This window comes from Brassica napus, chromosome C4, assembly GCF_020379485.1.
Source record: "Brassica napus cultivar Da-Ae chromosome C4, Da-Ae, whole genome shotgun sequence".
Classification (NCBI taxonomy): Eukaryota; Viridiplantae; Streptophyta; class Magnoliopsida; order Brassicales; family Brassicaceae; genus Brassica; species Brassica napus.
The window spans coordinates 49,401,887-49,413,023 of record NC_063447.1 but is presented as its reverse complement, the minus strand read 5'-3'; the positions used below and the strand labels follow the sequence as shown (position 1 = coordinate 49,413,023).

At 37.8% G+C, this 11,137-nt stretch overlaps 1 non-coding gene across 1 annotated transcript; it reads right to left on the bottom strand.

Moving 5' to 3' along the window:
* Positions 1 to 915: 915 nt before the first annotated feature.
* LOC125586548 lies at positions 916 to 1,022 on the bottom strand. The gene has a single exon (XR_007323085.1). It is a non-coding gene; the product is annotated as a small nucleolar RNA R71 (small nucleolar RNA).
* Between the last annotated feature and the right edge of the window lie 10,115 nt (positions 1,023 to 11,137).

Sequence of the window (11,137 nt, the reverse complement as noted above, 5' to 3'; positions counted from 1 at the left end):
AGTTCGATACTTGATCACCCAAGGTCTAATCCCTATGCCCATGAGTTCTCTTTTCCCTTAGTCAAGAAAGTATCATTCTGTTATTGTTTTCTAGTATTAGTAGTAGTTTAAAACCCATCTAAATCATTGGTTGCACTTAGATTAAGTGAGTACTTGCATTCTCAGTGCTTTGATATCCCTCAGAACTGGTTCGACAATCACTATACTACAACATTTTTCTTAGGAGCCTTGAAAACTCCTAACATCAAATTGGCGCCGTTGCTAAATTCTGAGTAGATTGAACATTGAGATTTAGTCACTTACTTGAGACTAAGTCATTTTTATTTTCTTTTGTTACTGATTCTTCTTCTTCACCTACCTTTAACTTTCAGGTGTATGAACTTGAGGAGCAGGGGTCCATCAAACCTAGTTCCAATAGTAGCAGACATCAGAGCTTTTGAGAGGGAGTGTGCTAGAGCTAGAAGAGAAGAAGAACAACAAGCCCACTTGCAGAGATTGGATATTGATATGGCAGATCCACCGCAAGGGGCAGAACACCAACCGCAAGCAGCTCGACCCATTGGTACTTATGACCGGCCCAACATTCTTGGTCATAGACTAGGAATCCGAGCACCGGCTGTGGCAGCCAACAACTTTGAGGTCAAGTCAGGACTCCTCAACGTGATCGAGAACAACAAATATCATGGCTTGGCTTTAGAGGACCCTTTCGATCACTTGGACAGGTTCGACAGCTACTGTGGGTTGTCAAAAACCAATGGTGTGTCAGAGGATGCCTTAAAGCTGAAGTTATTCCCTTTCTCTTTGGGGGATAAGGCACGTAAGTGGGAGAAGTCTCTACCCAACGACTCTATCACTACTTGGGATGAGTGCAAAAGAGCATTCTTGGAGAAATTCTTCTCATCCTCAAGAACTGCTAAGCTGAGAAATGAGATCTCCAGTTTCCAACAGAAGAACTTGGAAGGCTTCAGTGAAGCCTGGGAGAGATTCAAGGGCTACCAAGCTCAATGCCCACACCATGGTTTCTCTAAGGAGAGCTTACTGAGCACATTCTACCGTGGTGCTCTTCCTAAGTACAGGGCCAGACTGGATACAGCTAGCAATGGGTTCTTCTTGGGGAGAACTGAGGAAGATGCAGAGGAGCTGGTTGACAACATGGTAAAGAGTGATGCAGTCTACAGTGGAGACCACGACAGAAACAGTCGAACAGATGATAAGCAGACGAGGAAGGAGTTGAAAGCTCTACAGGATAAGATAGACATCCTCCTTGCTGATAAAGCCACACAAGAGCAGCTGCACTTTGTTGGTAACCCAAGCCAAGATACACCACCTGTTGTCCATGAGGTTGAGGGTTTGGAAGGTCAGGAAGAGCTGTGTTTCATCAACAACAATGGTAGCTGGTACAAAAAAGAGCCCAACTTTCAGTACAACAACTACCAACAGAAATCCTATCCCAACAACCAACAGAGTGGTTATCCGCCTCGAAACAACCAGCAAGGCAGCTATCAACCTCAGCAAAACCCCTCATCTGGTTCCTCTGCTCCTCAAGAGAGCAGCACTGACACCCTGCTGAAACAAATCTTGGAGTCTCAGACTAGAAGTGAGAAGCATGTTGGTTATGAGTTGAAGAACCTTCATTCCAAGATTGATGGGAGCTACAATGAGCTCAACAACAAGTTCTCACATCTTGCTTCTACAGTCAAGAATTTAGAGAATCAGTTTGCTTCCATGAACACTCACCAGACTCGCCAGCAAGGATCTCTACCTGGAAAATCTGACCAAAACCCCAAGGAGGCCAAAGCTATCACCCTTAGGAGTGGTAAGCAGTTACCTCCTACAACCCTCACCAGGGATGCTGAGAAACTAGGTGAGGAGGTGGCCATCAACTTAGATGATGAAGTGGTGATTGTTGATGAGAAAATCAATGATGAAATCTTGGAGAAGATTGTGGAAGCCAAGGGTAAAGGAAAGGTTGGGGAAGAGAAGAAAACAGTGAAAGATGGTGAAGTTCTTGCTCCAGCAAGTGAGAATTCTTTTGTTCCTCCTCCCTATGAACCCAAACTACCATTCCCTGGTAGATTCAAGAGGCAGCTGCTAGAGAAGTACAAGGCTTTGTTTGACAAGCAAATGAGTGAAGCTCAGGTTGCAATGCCTATCATCGATGCTTTCATGTTGATTCCTCAATACAACAAGTTCCTGAAAGATGTTGTAGCTGCAAAGAAGAAGGAAATGGAAAGCATGATGATTCTTACCCATGAGTGCAGTGCCATCATCCAAAGGCTTGATGTTCCAGAGAAGTTAGAGGATCCAGGATGCTTTACACTACCTTGTGCTCTTGGACCTATGGTATTTGAGAAATGTCTCTGCGATTTGGGAGCTAGTGTCAGTGTGATGCCTTTGTCTGTTGCAAAGAAGCTTGGATTCACTCAGTACAAGAAGTGTAAACTCTCTCTGGTGTTAGCTGATCGTTCAGTGAAGTACCCTGTGGGCATCTTAGAGGACCTACCTGTAAAGATTGGAAGGTATGAGATACCTACAGATTTTGTGGTGCTTGAGATGGGTGAGGAGGCTCATGACCCATTGATTCTTGGAAGGCCATTCTTAGCTACAGCAGGAGCAATTGTTAAGGTGAAAGAAGGCACGATTGATCTCCATTTGGGTAAAGGGCATGTTCTCCACTTTGACATCAAGGAGAAAATGAAGAAACCAACTGTGTTCGGGCAAGCCTTCTACATTGAAGAGATGGGCACTCTTGCTGATGAGCACCTTGAAGAGTTACCACCTGAGGACGACGAGGAGGGAGCATCTCCCTCTACTCATTCCCCATAGAAGGTAACCCACTACTTTCCCTTGTATATACCATTTCGTTTTTGCATATTAGTTTTCTCTTTTTGGGTATCTCTCTCTCCTTGACAACACAGAGACTGTGTCATTTAAGTTTGGCGGAGGTACCAAGTATTTGATCACGTTTGCTTTGATGATTTTGAGTCTCATGCATTGCATTATACATATATATTTGCATTAAAAAAAAAATTCATTTAATTTGCATCATTGGCATTTCTAGGAGAGTCTATAGCATATAGGTTGCATTTACTTGCATTGGGAGCAATGATTTGAAATGCCTTGTAAAGAACATTACTTTGCACCTGAATAGCTTATGCACCTCTCAAAAACACTTGTATGCTTCGAGCCTTGAAGACTCTTCCTGAAACTTGTTGATTGCTGAAACTCAGTCTTTGAAGCCAACTACAACCTTATTTGAACTGAACGAACTTAATGCTTCTTGCTCATGGTCCCTTGCGTACTGAGTCATGGCTATATACACTTGAGTTGTCACATCCTTTATGCCAATCTTATTTTGACAAACTCTAGTGGTAGACCACTCCCAAAACCTTTCCCTTCTTTTAAGCTTTCATTGTTTGATGAGTGAGGCCTTCTTCGGAAAGTCTTACATGTGCATAATGTTGAGAGTATCGGGAACGACAATGCTTGATCTTCATTCTTGCTAGATTGGGCACTCTATTGTCTAGCTATAGGTGGGGGGTGAGAGTTGTGATTATGATATGGGAGCAATGAAAAAGGAAAAGAAATGACTCTTTGTGTTTAAGTGAATTGTCTTACTGGGATAAGTAGAAAAACCTCTAGCTCAAATTATGAAAAGTCTTGGCCCCCATTTAAAAAAAAAAAATAAATAAATAAATAAATATAAATAAATAAATAAAAGAAAATATGAAAAGAAAAGAAAAAGAAAGAAAAATGGGGCTAGCAAAGTTGTTAGGAGCTAAGTAATGTTTTGAGGTTGTGAAAAATCTCTTGTAGATTTCAAAGAGAAGGAGTTAATGTTCTTAGGATCTTTTGGTGAGAGATGTGAGTTGGGTTTGACATTTGAGAATGATTGTGTAATTGTATGTTTGGGAAAAGGGTAGAACAATGGAGATTGAGCATTGTATGCATGAGTTGATCCCTTTCTTAGATATATTATGTGCAATGTCAAGGCTACTTGTTTCGAGAGTAAACCACCTTAAAGATCTTATGTTTCGAACCTCTTGAATCACTTGAATAAAAGCCTTCCCTCACCCAACCAAATGACTTGGACCAACTGACCATTTGCAAGAATTCACCTGATGTGCTTAATGAATGTGAGAGTTGGTTGATTTAAATGTGTGGATGCTTGATGATGAGTGTAAGGGCAAAAAGAGTTGAGATAGGCCTAGAGAAGCTAGAGTTTAATAAGAGAGTGTGCTCATGCTGGATTAGATGTCGAATCGAGTACTAGTTGTGTTTCTTTTGGCTATGAGCTCCCACCATCAAACCTCTCTCCCTATGAGTTCTAGAAAGTTCACTTGTGGACAAGTAAAAGAACAAGTTTGGGGGAGTTGATATCTTGCATATTTCCATTATCTTATCCATTCATCCATGTGCATTTTGATCATATAGACTAGGATTTAGTCATGTTTAGGTTACATTTTGCATACATGAGTCTCTATCAGGTGTTGGAGTGCCACATGGAGTTCTTAGGGCTATTTGGATGCATTTGGAGCTCAAAGGAGGTGAAATATGTGATCATTGGACGAGCAGAGCAGGGGAGCGAGGTTCCGCAGCGACGTCATGAGGTCGCTCCAAAGCACCTCTCAGAGCGACCTAGCTGGAGCGACCCCGTGAAGTCGCTCGCCATACTCACCCCGTGAAGCGACTTGCCCAGAGCGACGCGCCGAGGTCGCTCGCATCTCACACCCCTCTCGGAGCGACCTCCTAAAGCGACGCCATGAAGTCGCTCGCGTTCTTGTCACTCCGAACAGTCTTAGATGACCCTGGAGCGACCTCTCAGAGCGACCTATCAAGGTCGCTCCCGATCCAGAGCGACCCGTTGGAGCGACACACCAAAGTCGCTCGGGACCTCTCGCCCGGAGACACCAAAAATCGGCCCTGGAGCGACCTTCCGGAGCGACACCTGCAAGTCGCTCCGCGTTATTCTGCTGCCGAAAATCATGACTTCTCAAGGACCTTTTTGCAATTTATTTTGGACATTTTACATTTCTAAAACCTATGTTTTAAACATCTTTTGTAGCCACCAGGCAGATGATCTTTGGATCTATTGAGAAATACACAAAAACTCTCTTGAGAAGTTCATCTCTTGGATTTTGATTGTTATGTTCTTGTGTTATTGTTGATTTCTTATATATTTCTCTACATGATTAATCTGAAATCCAATATGGGTTTAAGAGGAATCATGGAGATTAGTGAGTAATCACCTTTTGAATTCATGGGTTAGGGAGATTAAGGGTGATTAGGTTAGTTCTAGGATGTTTTAGTGTAGATCATTCTTGTTCCTTGCTAGTAGAGTATTCCTAATGCATCTTCTGAGTTGGCCACTCAAAAGTTGATCAATAGGCATTTCCCACCCGAAAGGTGTTTGATGAAATGCCTGAGACAACTCTCCTAGGCTTTTAGTATACTTTGCCAAAGACATTTGTTGTTAAAGATGCTAAGATAGCTAATAGACTTGTTAGTAATGATTGCTTTCATATTATTCAACCAAAGACATTTGATGTTTGAGATATGTTAGCAAATGAGCATTCATCTAGACATAGAGCTTGCTTAGAATTGTGTATAGGCTTAAGGTTGATAGTTTGATTGATCATTTGCCATCCTTAGTTCGATACTTGATCACCCAAGGTCTAATCCCTATGCCCATGAGTTATCTTTTCCCTTAGTCAAGAATATCATTCTGTTATTGCTTTCTAGTATTAGTAGTAGTTTAAAACCCATCTAAATCATTGGTTGCACTTAGATTAAGTGAGTACTTGCATTCTCAGTGCTTTGATATCCCTCAGAACTGGTTCGACAATCACTATACTACAACATTTGTCTTAGGAGCCTTGAAAACTCCTAACATCAGGAAGTCCGGCAATTTCTCATCTATTATTTTCGGATGATAGCCTTTTTTTCTGCAAAGCTAATAAACAAGAATGTGAGGTCATTCTACAGATTTTGAAAGATTATGAAGGTGCCTCAGGACAACAGATTAATTTTTCGAAATCGTCCATACAATTTGGACATAAGGTACCTGAGTCAACACGATTGGAGGTACAGCAGATATTAGGTATAACTATACTAGGTGGTATGGAAACTTATTTGGGGATTCCAGAGAGTCTGGGGGGCAAAGAGGTTTTAATTAAATCAGTGGCATCTCCCATGCCAACTCATGTGATGTCTTGTTTTCGTCTACCAAAAACGGTGACTAAGAAACTTACGAGTACAGTTGCTCATTTTTGGTGGGGTGGTAGCGGAAACTCAAAAGGTATGCATTGGTTTTCGTGGGATAAGTTATGTAAGGATAAAGCTGAAGGGGGCATCAGTTTTAGAGATATTCAGAATTTTAACACGGCTTTATTAGCAAAACAGCTATGGCGTTTAATCGATAAACCGGATTCGCTGTTTGCAAGAGTCTTCAAAGGACGCTATTATCGGAAATCAGATCCTTTGGATCCCGTCAGATCATACTCTCCCTCTTATGGATGGAGAAGTATTACATCCGCTAGACCTCTGGTTAATAAAGGGCTAATCAAAAGAGTGGGAACAGGTTCAAGCATTTCAGTCTGGAATGATCCTTGGATCCCCGCTCCTCGCCCAAGGTCAGCAACCCCAAAATTTTCGAATCAATTTTTGAATCCATTACTTAAGGTGGAGGATCTTATTAATCCAGTAACTCTGTCTTGGAATCTGGATTTACTCAACGCATATGTTCATCAGGACGATGTGAGTACCATATTGAGTCTAGCAATTAGTCGAAACCCTAAGGCGGATACTTATGGCTGGCATTTTACGGATCACGGTAGATATACAGTTAAATCTGGATATCGTACTGAGAAATTATATCCTGATATGGGACAAACTAATTTGGACATGGGGCCAAATACTAAACCTTTACTGGCACATTCTTGGAAATTGCAGTGTTCACCAAAATTGAAACATTTTGTCTGGCAAATAATTTCTGGTTGCTTACCGGTATATAAGAATCTCCACTCACGTGGAATTAAATGTGATATGCAATGTCAGATGTGTGGGGCTGAGGAAGAATCCATTAATCATGTGTTATTTGAATGTCCTTTCGCACTTCAAATTTGGGCACTATCTAATGTATCGTCTTCTCCAGGAATTTTCCCGACCTCATCCATTTTTACAAACATGGACTATCTGTTTTGGCGATTACCAAAAGAACCAGATTTGAGATATTTTCCCTGGATTCTATGGTTTATTTGGAAAAATAGGAATGGAAAATTTTTCAAAAATCAAACATGGGATCCTTTCGATCTACTCCGGACTGCACAAATTGAAAGTGTTATGTGGGCAGAATCACAAACTAAAGATCCTCCAAATACAGGATCATTACAAAATGTGGATCATCTTATCATAGGTGATAAAAGTAGATGTTATATCGATGGAGCTTGGAGGGCACAAGATTTGTGCACAGGACAAGGATGGTTTTATGAAGCAGGTGGATCTACTGATACTATGAGGGGTGCCATGTCTATTCGCAAAAGTCTATCACCTTTACATGCAGAATGTGAAGCTTTGATATGGGCGATGGAGTGCATGAAGACCCTACGAATCTCAGAAGTGGTGCTTCCAACTGACTGCTCTCAACTGGTAAAGATGGTGTCTACACCAACAGAATGGCCAGCGTTCACTACACACATGGAGGAGTTTCTACGATGTAAGGAATTTTTTCATCCCTTCACTATTCAGCATATTCCGAGGGCACAAAATACATTGGCGGACAAGCTGGCACGAGGTGCTAGAAATCAGCCTGCTGCTATGGTTTATGTTGATTCGATTCCTCCAAAGTGGCTCTTGGATCAGAAACCTACTTAGTTTCGTTATAGCTTTTTGTTGTAAAAAAAAAAAAAAGAACTGGTATGGTAAGGTAAGAGGAAATTTTGGAGTAGTGCGTAAACCCATCGATCCTATGTTTGATTCCTGTCAGGAACTAAATTCTCATTTATTTAGCCAGACTAAATGAAACTTTGATTACGCTTCATATTTGAAAAATATAGGTTCAAGTACTCGTCGGCTTCGCCACCTAGAAATTATTTAGGTCTAGATCCAGACACACAGTATAAAAAATTTGACTACGTCCAATCCAATTAAAAATTTTGTCACTCATTTCATATGCTTTTATCTATCTCATGCATGGTGCTAACTAAATGCCTGAATTAACCAATTTGAATCTGATATATTCAAAGTCAAAGTTTGAATTTCTTTATAATATGGACCCTTTCTTATTAGCTATACATCTGAACAATCAATTTTACATATTGACAAAGACATAATTATATAACATATTTAGATTTGATATAGTCAACTTGAGCCACAATATCATGTAAGAAACGTACACGAGTAAGTTATATAGAAGTGGTGCTTTATGCATACAATAGATTCTTATATCAAAAATGCATACAAGATATATAATTTAAAATTTAAGGATAAAAATATTTAAATTTTAACCTAGAATTGTCTAAAAGTAAAGCTATTCCAATCTTGAACGGACAAGTATAATAATATATTAATAAACAAAAAAAAAAGCATGTCATGCCTAGATTATGAAAGTTTTCAATGTCCAATATGGCACATATATAAACACGTATTAAGATATTCATATTTTTTTGCTAGGAAAAGATATTCATAATTCACAAATAAATGGGAAAACCGAAGACATATAGTGAGCTTGTGGTCACACCACTACAAAGCACTCTTAAGTTGCAAAAGATGAGTGTGCTTAAAAGGCGAAAAAAAAATGAAACAAAAGCATCTATCACCAAAGCTAGAAAACTTAAAACCAGAAAGACATAGTTTATCGATATTTAAGAGAAAAAAACCTTCTCCTCTAAAAAATGATCAAGCAAGAAAACGTACTAGACAATGATTAAAATTAAAAGGGTATAAATATCAAAGAGCTAAAAGAAAGAAGATAAAAATTAAAAAAATTAAAGGTGAAAGGAACTATTGAATTGATACCGAGTGGACAAAAGAGTGGAATAAGAAGGGACCATCGCCTCCATTTACACAATTCCCTTTGTATTTGTTGTATCACTTGCACAATAATTAAAAATAAAATGTATTCACATATCACCAACAAAAAATAATCAGATACTTCATATTAAAGCTGTTGGTGTTGATGTAGTCTTTGGATCGACCTTCTTACTATTATTGGAGTATATGACTTGGATGGAGACAACTAAACTAGCGGTGCAGAAGGAACACGTCGAAAGAAATAAATATAATTAGTGCATCCATGAAGTATCCCATATCAAAGGTAATATGAGATTTTGAGCAAGAATATGTGATAAACTACTTGACTATTGATGTAATCTTTGGATCGATCTATATATAATTGGACGGAGACGAGTAAACTAGCCGTGCAGAGCAAACATGTTGAACCAAAAAAATAATATAAGTGCATATGTAAAGAACCTCATATTGAAAGTAGAGGACCAGCTTAACTAGAGGGTAAGGAGTATGATAGTTTCGAAGTCCATTACACTGGGGTTCCACTTTTTTTTTTTGCTGCAAAAAGGCAACATATATTTAACTTTGACAAACAAAATATTTAGATATATATTTTCTTAACCAATTATTTTCAGTTTTATTCATAATTAGTTTATAAATTATTATATAAAGTAATTATTTTACTAAAAGATTCCTAAAACGTTTCTACCCAAATACCATTTAAAATATTTTATTTTTGAAAAAACATTTACCATAAAATATTTGAATTAGAAGTTTATTATATTAACCTGAAATCACCGACATAAAATTAACACAGTTGATCTTCTGAAATTATTTTATCATGCGATTCAGTCAAAATAATAATTATCTAAGAAAATCATCATCCTGAAAAACATACAAAGAATCCCACATCAAAAGTTTAATATAGGACCTTAAGTGATATATAAAAATATATGGATCAATTCAGTCATTGTAAAATAGGTTTACATTTTAAAATTAGAAACTTCTAAAACTTAATGATAAAATAGGGTAAATAAAATAACTGGAATATAATTTATGAATTAACACTAAAAACTGTGAAAATTAACTTAAATTGTAACAAGCAAATCCATTGAAACATGCATGTATTTCAGAATGGTCGTAACAAAGATAATAAACATTATGAAATAAAATATAAATGGGTTCATGTTAAATATGCCAAGAAAGGCAAATACCAAATTTTGACAAATTTCTAATACTTTATGGTTGAAATAATTTTGGGTTCTAACCAAATTATATTGGTCAGTAATATTATCTTGTCCAATTTTTATGTATAAACATAATATTAATAAACACACGTATCTAATAAAATCATCATGTACTAATGATCCGCAATGGATCAATCATCATAGTAGAGATTTTGGAGACCATAAATATTTACTAAGAACTTAATAAATATATTTTTGCATAATTTAATGGCTTATTTCTATCTATAATTTAAGAGTAATGTTTCACTAGTCCATGACCGGATCCGACCCTATCAATCATGTACGGATCATCGTTTTTGTTCGTAGCCTAGTACAGCATGCAGTACATTATATTTGGTTTAACAACTGTCTTTAGTACTGCATTTTAATTGAATGGAAGATATAGTAATGCGGTCCTCATCAAATCAACACGATAATCATGTTGTACCACAAATTCTATTTCAAGCATTATTTTTTTCTATTACCGAATGTTTTAACTGTATTGACATTTTATCTTTCAGAGTGATTCAGATATCTATATATGAAAATCAATGGTGAAGTCCTGAAATTATGAGTAAAATAGTATCTCCCAAAAAAATTGATGTTACAAGGAAATGATTTGATTATGTTAAAGTCTCAAATACAAAACTAACTAGTGGCCATCTACAAAAGACTACAATAAAAAAAATTGGAGTTTTAAGAAAATCTTAACAATTTTTGGATTAAACTGTTAGTTTCCTCTCAAGTATTGATCGAGCCTCCTTCTAAATCAGAATTAGTACGTAAAATTTATATCTAAAATGTTTGACATCACCTACAATAAACTCCCATTTAAAAATGCAGGGGATATTCTTTGACATCTATCACCAAAAGTACGATATGCGCTCCTTTGACACAGCAGAATA